Here is a 12699-nt window from a genome sequence, read left to right as displayed (position 1 = left end):
TAAGCTTTTCTAACTTCATAGGACTTTATTTTCTTGTGCAGTATTAAAAACCATGAATGCTTTCTAGGATGCCTTGACTCTGTTCTCAACTTCAATCAGGACCTGCTCTTTTTACTATACTGATCAATTTTGATTGCACTCTCAGCAGTTTCTCCTTGGAATGTCAGTTTTGAGTGTTCTTAGGGGCTAAATTGTTCCAAGACCTTCAATTCCTTTACCATGTACCCAAAGCACTCACCCAGTATTGGAGAGGTCAAATCCCTTCCCAGTCTTGGCTGCTCCTTCCAAATTGGCTGCCTCACTTTCCCATGAATTATTAGCTCTTTTGTAGTTCTCCTGTTCTCAGGTCCATCAGACAACAGCCCCAGTGCTTCTGTTTTCTTGCACAAACACAGACCTGATAGCATGCAAGTCTTGTGACTGGTGGTTTGTCCCGACCTGTTTAAATCTGGGGGGTTCAGGGTGATGCTTTGGTCTCCTAGTTTTGTTGTAAGTATTGTCCATGGTTTGGATTTGCTATTTCCATTTTTATTTGAAGACTCAGATTGAAAACTTATGCTGCTGACATTACCTTTCCAGAATTCTGAGAACTTTAAATTACTATTAGATCAGAAAGGTTCAAAAACTTACCCAAAGTTACACAGCTACTAAGTTGTTAAACCAAGATTCAAGCCTAGATTTCTTAAATTCTGGAACCCATAATTCTTTATTACAACATTCATAGGAAAATGATTCATTATATGGGAAGTATTTTATAGCAAACGTTTTACAAATTATCTGTGAAGGGAGAAACATCTCTAATTCCTGTACAATAAAACTTGACTCAAAGTTTAAGAAACTTGTGAAGTCCTCTAAACTCTCAGTGGAGTAGCAAAATAGCTACAAAATCATATCAAAGCGAAATTTGCAAGAAAAAAAACTGAAACTCTGGCTCTTAATATCACGGATTCCTCAACTATAGAACATATTTTATTAACTAGCTTAAATTTAATACTGGTTATTAAAGTAATCCTATCTAATCACTAGAATTGTTGTATGTTCATGTTCGTGAATAGCAAAAGAGGTTTCCAAAGTAGCAACCACTGATAACCTACCTGGCCTGCCTTGTGTAGGTGGAGATACAAATAGAGGCTGCATAACATTCTCTGAGGGAACTGAACTGGTATTACCAGCTTGAATAGCTGCTGCACAGTTTGATAAGACTGAAGCTGGAACATTACTGGCACAGGAAGCTGCAACTCCTGCAGAATTTACCAGCACCTGTAAGTGTGGAAGAAAGTTTAAAACTCTAAGTTCAATTTTTCAAATAATATTGGTCTCTTACCTCATCCTAAATTTCATGAATTAGTATTCTGACTACTAAAACATCGAGAAGTCAATCTTTACGTAAACCCTGTATGGGAAGGAAGTTTTGGGAAGTTTTAGTAAATGACATAGACTTGACAGGTAATTTGTATTAGCTTACTCATTATACAAGAGATCCAGAGTAGAATATGAGTAGTCTAATGCCAGCACACAGAACAGTGTCGTGATCACAATAGATGCTCAATTTGTTGAATGAATTTACTACTCATTGTGCCAGACACCACAAAGTACAATAATACTTAATATAGAAATATAAGCAGCTTCTTGAAAGTATGATGAAGGGCAAAGTGAACAAGAGGAAAAAAATTATTTTCCTCTTTTCAGACCATTGCAACTGCTTGATAACACAATGAAGATTACCTTCTGGGGGTAGTTGTATGAGGTAACTGTGTCCTGAGGAGACATAGAACATGGTCCTCTGTCCTGAAGAGACTTTAATGAATACAGAAATATAGTTAAATAAAGGGAAATCAAGAAACCAAACAACATATTAATAAAAAAATCTGCTCTGTTTCAACATCTCCTAAAATTACGCGAATATGGTATATCCTCAAAGTATTCAAATTTGGAAGTGAGTACTAAGGTAATATTCCAGAAGGTATCAATCTCCTGCCTGACTGAGGTGACTGCTCTATTTCTGATCTACAGAGATCCTGATCATATGCAACTCTAGTCCCAATGTAGATACTAAAATAAAATGGAGGACTGTAATGTAAACACTTTCTTCGTGGCCTTCCTTGCCTTAGAAGCTTCAACATCAGTAGGACCAGCAGCAGTTTTGCTAAAAGAAAGCATGCCATTCGAAGATGTAACTTAAGACAAAGGTAGGTATCTGGTTGTTCAGCCACATCCTATCCAAGAAGGATGTAGTATAGTGCAAACACTGCTCCCCTCTGGTTCAAGACCTTGTCTTTGTCAAAGTAAAATGATTTTAAAGTGCTCAGAGTTATGCATGACAAATGGTCATGACAGAAAGAAAAACTAGCAGTGGAAATTGGTAATAATGATAATGCAGAGGGTATCAAGGGAAGTAATCACAGGAAAAAAGAGGAATCACACTGTGACAAAGGTGAGCCTAACTTACATGGACATAAGATTGCATGTTTCTAAAGTCTGTTCAACTACAGCCAAAGCACCTGCCAAAAAGCAATCTTTGGCCCTGGCTCTGAAGATCCAGTATCAATGTTAAACTCTAGGAAAATATTTAGTTGAGAACTGGGCATGGAAATAAGATGTAAGAATAAATGATCACAGTTTTTCAGAAGTCCTGTGCCCAGAAATCCCTAAGTTCTGCATTGGTCCTCTCCCCTCAGAATGCTGTGAAAAAATTACTTAGGAACTTGCTATGGATTTGGTGACTAGAGGGTAGAAGTGGAGCACATTATGAAGAGATTGAAAGCTACTGGTGATGTATGATAAAGTAAATTCAGAACAAAAGAGAATATGTGGCAAGTGAAAATAAGTGAACAGAAAGAAATGTCTACTCTTATTATCCCTGATGTTAAGATTTTTTACTTGTTTTCTTCATTTTTTTGTGCAAGTCGCTGTTTTAAGTGAAAGGCTATTTTAAGAGACACGTGATATGAGACTAGTAATGATGGAGGGGGAAAAACCTATTTCTCTAGATGGGGCAAAGAAAGGAAAGGAGAAGTAAGGGGAAAAGAATTACACATCATAGTTTTCACCTTCCTAAGATGGCCTAAACAGTAAAAACAAAAATCTTGTACCTGAAGCTATCAAAGTTAAAATTAATCAAAGTTAGAGAACGGAGGGTAGTTATTCAAGTTCTTCACAAATATTCCAGTTCTCCTGGGTACATGGTAGGTTGCTCTTCTGGCCTCATCTAAAGTGAGGTATGGCCATGTGACTTGCTTGGCCAATGAAATACAAGCAGAAATACTAAGAACCAGTGTTCAATTTCCTATCTTTAGCCCTGCCAAGGTGACTGTGAAAGCCCAAGTCCAACAGTCTGCGTCCCTGAGTGACTATGATGAACAAAGGCCTGCAACTAACCTGCACTGGACATACAATATCAGCAAGAAAACTTTCCTTTGTGATGCTGCTGAGATTTTCAGAGGTTGATACTACAGCTAACCTGACTAAACAGTAGTTGGTAACTAGAAGTAGGGTGCTGCTGTAACAAAAACCTAACTTGAGAAGATTATGAACTTGAAGCCATTGGGGGAAGACATTTAGAAAACAATGTAAGTTTCATATTGTGATTACTAGTAGACGAGTTTAATAAGGTATCCTAAGACAGACATGTATATAAAAGTAGTTTGCAGGCAAAAATGAAAGGGAATAGAGTCCTTGAATACAGAAACTTGTAGGGTTGAAGCAACTGCTTCAACACACAACTATACAGATAAAATTGATAAATGCTCTGAACAACAAAGAACAGTTAAAACTTGGCTTCAAAGCAAGAATCCAAACTAAGAATATAGCACCTAATGAATCTTGAACTTTACCAAAATGGCTCATGAAAAAGCATCCAAAGATGGATCTTCCATCAATTCCTGATAAGCTCAAGGTATCTGCGGTTAGGTAAGAGAGAGACATAGGAATAAGAAAGCAAAGAATTATAGCAAATCTAAGTAGAATATCTATTTAAAAAAAAAGAACTGGCAGTATGGCTATTGGCACTTGAAACTAACAGGAACCAAAGCAGCAGCACAGTAAATCAGTCGAAGAAACTATAACAACTAAAACCATGCAACTGAGACAAAATGTCACTTGGGCCCCCAATTTCCTATAAGTATAAAGTAGGTTGAGTACCCAAGAGTTCTAGAAAACAGTGAACGAGGGAGCCCCTCTGGGGAGCAGTCCCCAGGCCTCAGCTGAGGGTCCTCACAATGTCTGTCTATCATAACACACTTGTTACAAGCAGGTAATGTTTCTCCCATTTTCCCCAAGTGGGAATTTTTACTGCAGTTTTTCAGTCCCCACTCCCCCGTTATAACCTGGGTGTGTAGGAGGTAAATTATTTTGTCTCTTTAATTTTAGGCTTCCAGATCAAGAGGAGCCACATCTGGACACAATACAGAAAGCACTACACATTTCCCAGAAACCTTGGACTGAGTTTAATTACACTGAACATGATTTTGGGGTTGACACCCTTGAGGTGAAATCAAGCATTCTGCCTATAGGAGGGAGTTTGAGCTGAACTGTTTTAGTCCTTAAGTGCTTTTAAAATATTTCCAGCTTTTTGACTTCCAGGCACAGAGAAATTAGATTCTTCGGTGGGACATACTCTGGCTGATGAAAAAGAAGTGCAAAGAAAGTGACTCATAGCATCTCTAGGTGGAAGCTGTAAGAGGCAGTGCACCATTCACTACCTTTTGGTTCCTGCCTTGGAAATCATGGTTGGAGCTTCCATCAGCCTGAGTCCCTGAGCAGAGCCCTCCTGTAGACCTCCACTGGACATGCAGCATGACCAAGAGGCAAACTTTTGTTATATTAAGTGAGATTATGGACCATTCCTACTAATACAAAAAGCGTGATAAAATCCTCTAAAATATCATGCCTGATGTTTTAATTTCCTCTTGTATTGACATGTATTAGGAATATCTGTAAACAGATTAATTTCAGAAAAGGGGTGTGATCTTGAATGAGTTACTTAATTTCTGGATCTCAGTGTCTTCATCCATAGGATGGGAATGATACCCTAAATACCTTATAGGATTGTTATGATTAAAATATATTTATATGTATAGCTGTTAGAACAGTGCCCTAGTACACAGTAGGAGCTATAGGTGCTGGCCATTATTGTTAAATACCTACCAAGTTTGCTGTAGATTCAGTTGTGCTATGAACATCTGAAGTTTCATAGACCGGTTCTAGAGAATATAGCCAAAGTAAAGTAAAAAGTGAGCATTATTTTAGAGTCTGAAATTTTATAAAATAATGATAAATGTCAGATTACATCTAGATCTCACTGACCTGAAGGATACATATATTCTTTGTATTTATATAAAAGACAGAAGAAGGATGTTCGTGTAGGGCTTTTTAGCTCAGCAGAGCCAAATGGCCAAATAAAACTTGCTTTTTCTCAAGTTTTATTGATACGTGTTCAAAGCCAAAATGTATGCATCCTTGAAACAAGTGATCGGAGATACTACAGCCAGAAAATGGCTTTAAACAATACAAATCTCTCCTCTGAAAATTCCCTTAGTTCTTAGAGGTCAGGCAGAGGTTAAAAAAAGAAAAACAGCTATGTCCAATTTTTCCAGTGATTAAGTTCATTGCTCTAGAGTTAGGACTGTCTAGATTTGAATCCTGATGAACTATATTACTTTAGGCAGGTTATTTAGTTTGTATCTCAATTTCTTCACCGTAAGACATGGATAACAGAACCTAGCTCATCAATAGGTGGGGATGGGTGAAAAGGACACGGTGCTTGACATAAGAGTTAATGGTGTACAAAGTAATCTGAGTATAATCCATAGTTTGCTAAGGTTAAACATTACAGATATGTCATGCCTCATCTGTTTTTTCCACCTGTTTCAGGTAAATAATACATTTAAAATCGGTTTGTTCTCAAAGGATGGCTTAGTGGATTCTGGTACTTTGCTTTACGATTGCTATGCCATTGAAATGCAGAGAAAGTCGATCTTCAACTGGACAGTTTTCCACCAAGCAAAACCCCACAGGTCAAAACTGGATTTGATTCTTAAATACATCACTTATCAAACATGCATGCATGCAACCACTCCAAACATCAGGATTTAAGGTGAGAAACAAAGACTGTGATTATGCCACTACAAGTGAGCAGTACATCTGAAGGTACCCACCAGGCTAAAGAGAGAAGACAAAAGGACCATGCTGAGTAAAAGAGCAGAGAGTACACATCCTTAAGCACATGCACCTACAAAGTCTTCACAGATTGATCCTGTGCTACATGTTTTCTTATTAAATTTCTAGAAATATCTATTTCCTTCTACATAAGTAACAGAAAGAGGAGCATCACAAGAAAATAAGCAACTTGACTGTTAAGTCATTCAGCTGCTTTGCATCTCTTTAATCACCCAATTCCTCCAGAAATGCTTCAGCTGGCATGCCACCTTACAGTAAAATGGTAAAAATAAGCACACTTGTGGTGAGAGGCACTGTAACAACCGTTAAGGGCATATATGTATACATTTTAGGGCCAGACAAACCTACATTCAAAATTATCTCTGCCAGTCACAAAGAATCACATATTACATGATTCCATTTACACGAAATGTCCAGAATAGACAAATCCATTCAGACAGACATCGGACTGGTGGTTTCCTAGGGCTGGGTGGAGGCAGATGGGCGGAAAATGGGGAGTAGCTGCTAATGAGTACAGGGTTTCATTTTGGGATGATTAAAATGTTCTAAAATTGATTGTGTTGATGATAGGTATGCAACACTGACTATACTAAACACCACTGAATGGTATGCTTTAATAGGTGAATTGTGTGGTATGCAGATATCTAAATGAAGCAATTATTAAAAATATAAATCTCTGTCACTTACCAAGGGTATGAATTTGGCCATGTCACTTACCCTTTCTATCTCAGTTTCCTCAATACAAAATAAGGACACCACATCCATCAGAGGGATAAAGTATTTTATTAAATTATCAATATAATTACTTAGTACAGTGGATGGTCAATAGGATTCAGTGAATAGTAATGTTCATAAACAAAGCAGATTACTTCGGATGAAAGAGTTATCTCATAGAAATCTCGTTAAATAATAGCTAGTCATGTGAAAAGCCTACAGTAGTTATACAAATTGTGAGGACAACAGGAATAGTGTTTTACTAATAAGGAATAGTTGTTTTCCATACTGGAGTCCCACCAAATCAAATTCACTAAAGACATATGCAGAGACCTGAAAATAAGTTATAACAATTTAGTGGCCTACAGAAATAGAAGTATGTTCTTCTAAAAAATACCAAAACACCTTCAAAAACCTAACAAGCTCTAACACAAGAACTGGTAACTTTCAAAAACCAGAATATATACCCACAAAACTTTGAATCTACAATGCCACAGAAATATCTTCAAAAAAAACATTTATATAATTGTAACTGACTCACCATTGTCATTCTGGTCATTGCCCTCCTCTGAATTCAAAGTCTGTGTGCCTGAGCTATGTCCTTGCCTTTCAACATAGTGTCTCGAAGGAACAGGCACCATTGTAGAGGGTCCTCCATGATTCTGTACCAAAGACACACACACACATAAACATACACATGCAGTTCTCTGCCTCTGTAGTCAGGAGAAAAGAGTTATAAATATATTAAATGTACTTCACATTAGAAAAATGAAGAAATAATAATCAAGAAAACAGAAAATACTGTCCAAATTATTTGTCCACCTCTATCAACAAATCTCTAAGAAAAGCTTAAAAATAAGTTTTTCACCTTTAAAAGCTCTTAGATGCAAAACTCATGTTTATCAGAAGGGCTTTATTTGGTTGTCTGTGTAAAAAGCTAAAATTTATCCACATAGCCTTTATTTTAAAAAAAAGGAAAAGGGAAAGGTAAACAGCTTTTTGAGTGAAGCTTTGATCTACTTACAGGTATAGTTGGATAAGCAGTCCCACTCTCTTCTTCAACTTCACAAACAGTAATGGTTTCTTCCAAGCCCCTGGGCATCTGTCCATTCTCGGGAGCAAAGCTATTCTCACTCTTCTTATTCACACAATGCATTTGGCGCTGACTACGCCTAAAGGAACTTAAGTATTTCAGAGTATGAGAAGGAGAAAAAAATGACAGAACATGGTAGTAACTTGTTTCTAATTTCTAAATAACAATTCAAACATCTCAATGTTGAAACTTAAAAAAAATTTAGATCACATATTTGTTACTTAGCAATGAAGCCAAACTTACCCATTTTCTCTTTCAACACTGAATATTCACTTACTGAGATCTATAGGAAAAGTTATCATAGCTCTGGCAGCACCTTTTACCTGGGCCAGAGTAAAAACCAACTTTAGGGCCCTCCACATTGTGCCTATTTATAAAGCAAGATGAATCCCTAAGAACAGAGGGATGGGAAAATATAATTCTTTATTCAGTAGTGCTTGAGAAGTCAGTTCTTCAAGTTAAACAGAATAAACAACATCATTCTAAAATCATCCAAATACAGCCTTGCTCTCCTCACCACTGGTATTAGGTCTATCCATCATTCAAGAATATAATGCCACACTTACGGCGCTCACCTTGATAGCATTCTATCACCTAGCATCTCTTCCAACTGCTCCACATTTCCCTAGACTCTGAGAATACTTATCTTCCAATACATCTATTAGATGAGAATTTAAGTATACATAACTTCTATCCTCTATGCTCCCTTTAGGCAGATATTATAAGAGAAATGTAAACTATTAAGATATTTCTAAATTCTACAGTAATTCTGTCCAGGAATGATTTACAGTATTTAAATAGAGATGTACATTATCGTTAAAGTCAGTAAAGCCTTACGTGGGCATCCCATATATCCAACTGGGTCTCTGAGATGAATGTTGAGGATGAGAATATTCACTAGACGTAGTACTGCCAGCTTCCTGTGACTGGTTATGCCCGTAATGCGTACTCTGCTGAAGTCTTGGCGGGAACGAAGTGTCTCCCTCGATGTAAGCCATAGTCATATGAATCTCCTTTCCTCTAACTTTCTTGAACATCTTCTTCCATTGCTTCATGTTCATGTCTGACGTAGCTTTCAGGCAAACCAAGAGGCAGCAAATAAACTTCATAACCAAACCAAAAGATGTAGTGTCTCCTCCCAACTCTCACAAATGCCTAAAACTATCGGATTTTTTTTAACAAACCAAATAAATACAGGGAGGGAAATTTTGTATTTGGAAGAGCAAAATGAGCAGGTAATCTCTATCAATAGACATCTCAACTCTATCTTTTGTATAGGCAACTTTGGTCCTCAAAAAAGTCATTCTCATTGCTTACATTACTATTATCCAAGAAAGTATGCCTATTAATATCCCTGGCTGCTTCTGTGAGGTGTTTGTCCTCATTCTTTTGAGAAATCTTGTCTCTAAAATCTATTTCAGCTTAACTTTATACAAAATCCCCTAGGAATCTGATTTTCAACCAGGGATAAATTTGCTACTTGGGGCACATTTGGCAATGTCTGGAGGCATTTTTCGTTGGCACAATGGGGGAGAGAATGCTACCAGTATTCAATGGACAGAGGCCAGAGATGTAGGTAAACGCCCTACAATACATAGGACCACGTCCCAAAACAAAGTATTATCTGTCCCAAAATGTCAGCAGTGCTAAAGTTGAGAAACTCTATCTTATGTTATACCTTAAAAAAAATACAATATAGACAAGTACAAGAAGGGGAAAATAATAAAACCTTCAGCATACAAACCCATTTCTGGGCCATAGATCCCCGAAGTTTTCTGGTAACCTCTTCTTTTCTGAACAAGCACAGGATTCCAGACAGGAACAGGTGACACTTGGGTAACTGGTTTTAAGTTAGCCAGTGGAACAACATGCCTTAAAATTTTAAAGATGTCACCATGAAGCCATTGCAACAAGACTCGATTCTCAGTAGTTACACATACCCCAACCCCTCCTGCCTCATTTTCAAGTGTATTCTACTTAAACCATTGACACTAGCTATCTGTTAAGGTTTTCTATTCAGACTAGAAAATCTAATAATAGTTTGTACAATTTCATAGCTATTTATAGCATGTATCCTGTTCCAGAGGAGAGATTGTGGTAGACAAGTTTACAAACACTTGTTCCCTCTCCTTGGAAGAGGATTATATTTTCCCACCCCCACTGACTTCAGGCTCATCTGTGTAACCCACTTTGGCCTATAAAATGTGAGCATATACCTGAAGAACCTGAACATGATTTGTCATGGTCTCATTCCCTAACTGTGATCATGGAAACATATGCCTAGATAGAGACTTTGTTGGACTGAGTCCTCTTTTCTGACAGACTGTAAACATGCTAAACAAGAAATGAACATTATTGGTTTAAGCCTGAGATCTCTTTGGTTGTTAGGACAGCATAACCTAGTTTTATGTTCTCAACTTGCAGAGACTCAGTTAGCAAAGCAGCTTTCTAATTCATCTTAACAGTTTTATACCAGAATTCTGTTGTATTAATATTCCTAATAAGTTTGCTAATGCCTAGGATTTGGAAACTTTTATACAAGTACGTATACTGAAACATCATACTTCAGCATATGCTTTTACAATTTGAAGTAAGTTATCTTAAGCTTCTACCAGATATAACTTGGGTTCTTTTACTAGCATGCTGGGAATTCTCAACAAAAAAGCATCAAGAGCCAAAGATTTTGGTAATTCAACAACTTTTTATATTCTCACTTTTCTGCCAATTCTTCAATGAAGACTGTTACTGAACTGTTCTCATTTCCAACTTCCTGAATATAAGCATTATAGTATCTTCCACCTGAATCCAAGTGAACCTGAAATGGGAAGAGACAGTAAGAATATATCTAGTCTCAGGTTGATAGACATTATCTGGCTTCTGCCAAATAAAAAGATCAGTTCTCCCAAATGGAGTTCAGACGTGTACTTATTAAACCAGTTGATAATCAACACTGGCAGTCTGGTTCAATGGAGGCAGCACATGCTGAAAGAGCCTTATATCTAATCACAAACATTTATAATTAAAATTTAACACAAACATTAGAAGGCACATTTTTCGAGCACTTTGTAAATTAGTTTTCTAAACTTTATATTAATAACTATAGCCACAAATTATTTGGAAAAACATATTACTAATTCTTTAAAGAAAGAACTAACCTGACACTTGTCTCCCAAATAGTACAGTCTCCCAGCATACTCCATGTAATTCGGTTTTTGAAGTTCTATTAAGAGAAAATGAAGATTCAAGCTCAAGTGCTCTACATCATTTGATTTTGTAAATTTTATCAGTGTCTTTAATAATGTTACCACTATAAGCTAAGTTTCTTTTAAAAAGTTTTAATGAGTCATTCTATTCCTCTTCATGAGTTTTTCTCTAAATCAATTTAAGGACACCTGCCAGAATATTTTTGTTCTACAAAACACAAATAGGTGGAAACTGGAGGTTATAATCCTAGAATTGGTCAAACACCAGGAAGTAACACACCTCAATTAAAAAAAAAATGAAAAAAGGTAAAAAAAGTATGACTACACAGCTTCCTCAAGTAGTCTCTTATTGTTAACAACATTTTGTGTTCCATGAGGTCATAACCTCATTCTAGATTAACAATAGCTAGGTTCAGCAAAGTTCAAGTTGTTGAATATTAAACAATTAAGGGCTACATTGAAGGCAGAACTTAAGGCTTACTTTGATCAACTTAGTTACCTAAAAAGGAGAAAACAATGACCTATTTTAAGGGTTGGCAACCTTTCTCTGTAAAGAGCCACATAGTAAATGTTTTAACCTCTGTGGGCCACAAAGACTGTTCCAGCTACTCAACGCTGTCACTGAAATTTGGATACTGAAATCTAAATTTCATTTAATTTTCATGTGTCACAATACACTGTTCTTTCACGTTTTCCTGCCACTTAAAATTATAGAGACCATTCTTATCTCACGGAACACATAAAAACAGGTGGCAGGTCAGATTTGGTCCACAGGCCATGGTTTGCAGACATCTGATGTATTATCAATGAGGGAAGTCTTAACAATTTAAATAAGCTTATTTCCAGTTTTAAGTGTCTGGTAGTCCTAGCTATCTACACACTATCACCACACAGTCTTTGCAAAGTTGATGTCCCACATAAACATCAGATTCCAAGATCTATCCTCACTTCTAAGTTTATTTGTTTCCTCTTTAGATTTAAACCATGTATTAAGCTAAAAAGTACCAGGCTGGTTTTTTTTTTTAACATAACAGTGCATTGACATCTAATAACATCTCTTGTTAGAAACAATCTGCAAAATTATTCTCCTGGAACTGTCAGGATTCAAAAGTATTCTGTTGACATGTCATTACCTTTTATGCTGTCCAACCAAACATCAAATTCTACATTATGATAGATTTCCGGATCCAGGGCTTTGAGCACCTTGTAGGGGAAGGGCATCTTTGACTGGTTTCCTGGAGACTAAAATAAAAATAATCATGCTACAAACTCCCCATCCTTAGCTTAAGTCTTCCTTCTATGAAGAAGGAAGAATTAGGTTCTTTTCCTTCCTTTTCTTTTTTTTAAAAAATTATGTACATATGGCTTCCATACCTTCTTTATTAAAAGAATAAATGTATGCCACAATAAATTTTATTTATTGCATCTGAAAGGTGAGGAAACTAAAGCAGCAATTATGCAAATGATCTAAAAAGATGGCAGAAGGGAAATTTTGTCTAAAGCAGCCAACAA

At 36.7% G+C, this 12699-nt stretch overlaps 1 pseudogene; it reads right to left on the bottom strand.

Moving 5' to 3' along the window:
• The window catches only part of LOC130682182 (putative bifunctional UDP-N-acetylglucosamine transferase and deubiquitinase ALG13), a 126003-nt pseudogene that overhangs the window by 14978 nt on the left and 98326 nt on the right, over nucleotides 1-12699 (bottom strand).

This window comes from Manis pentadactyla, chromosome Y, assembly GCF_030020395.1.
Source record: "Manis pentadactyla isolate mManPen7 chromosome Y, mManPen7.hap1, whole genome shotgun sequence".
Classification (NCBI taxonomy): domain Eukaryota; kingdom Metazoa; phylum Chordata; class Mammalia; order Pholidota; family Manidae; genus Manis; species Manis pentadactyla.
This window is presented reverse-complemented; position numbering and strand designations above follow the sequence as displayed.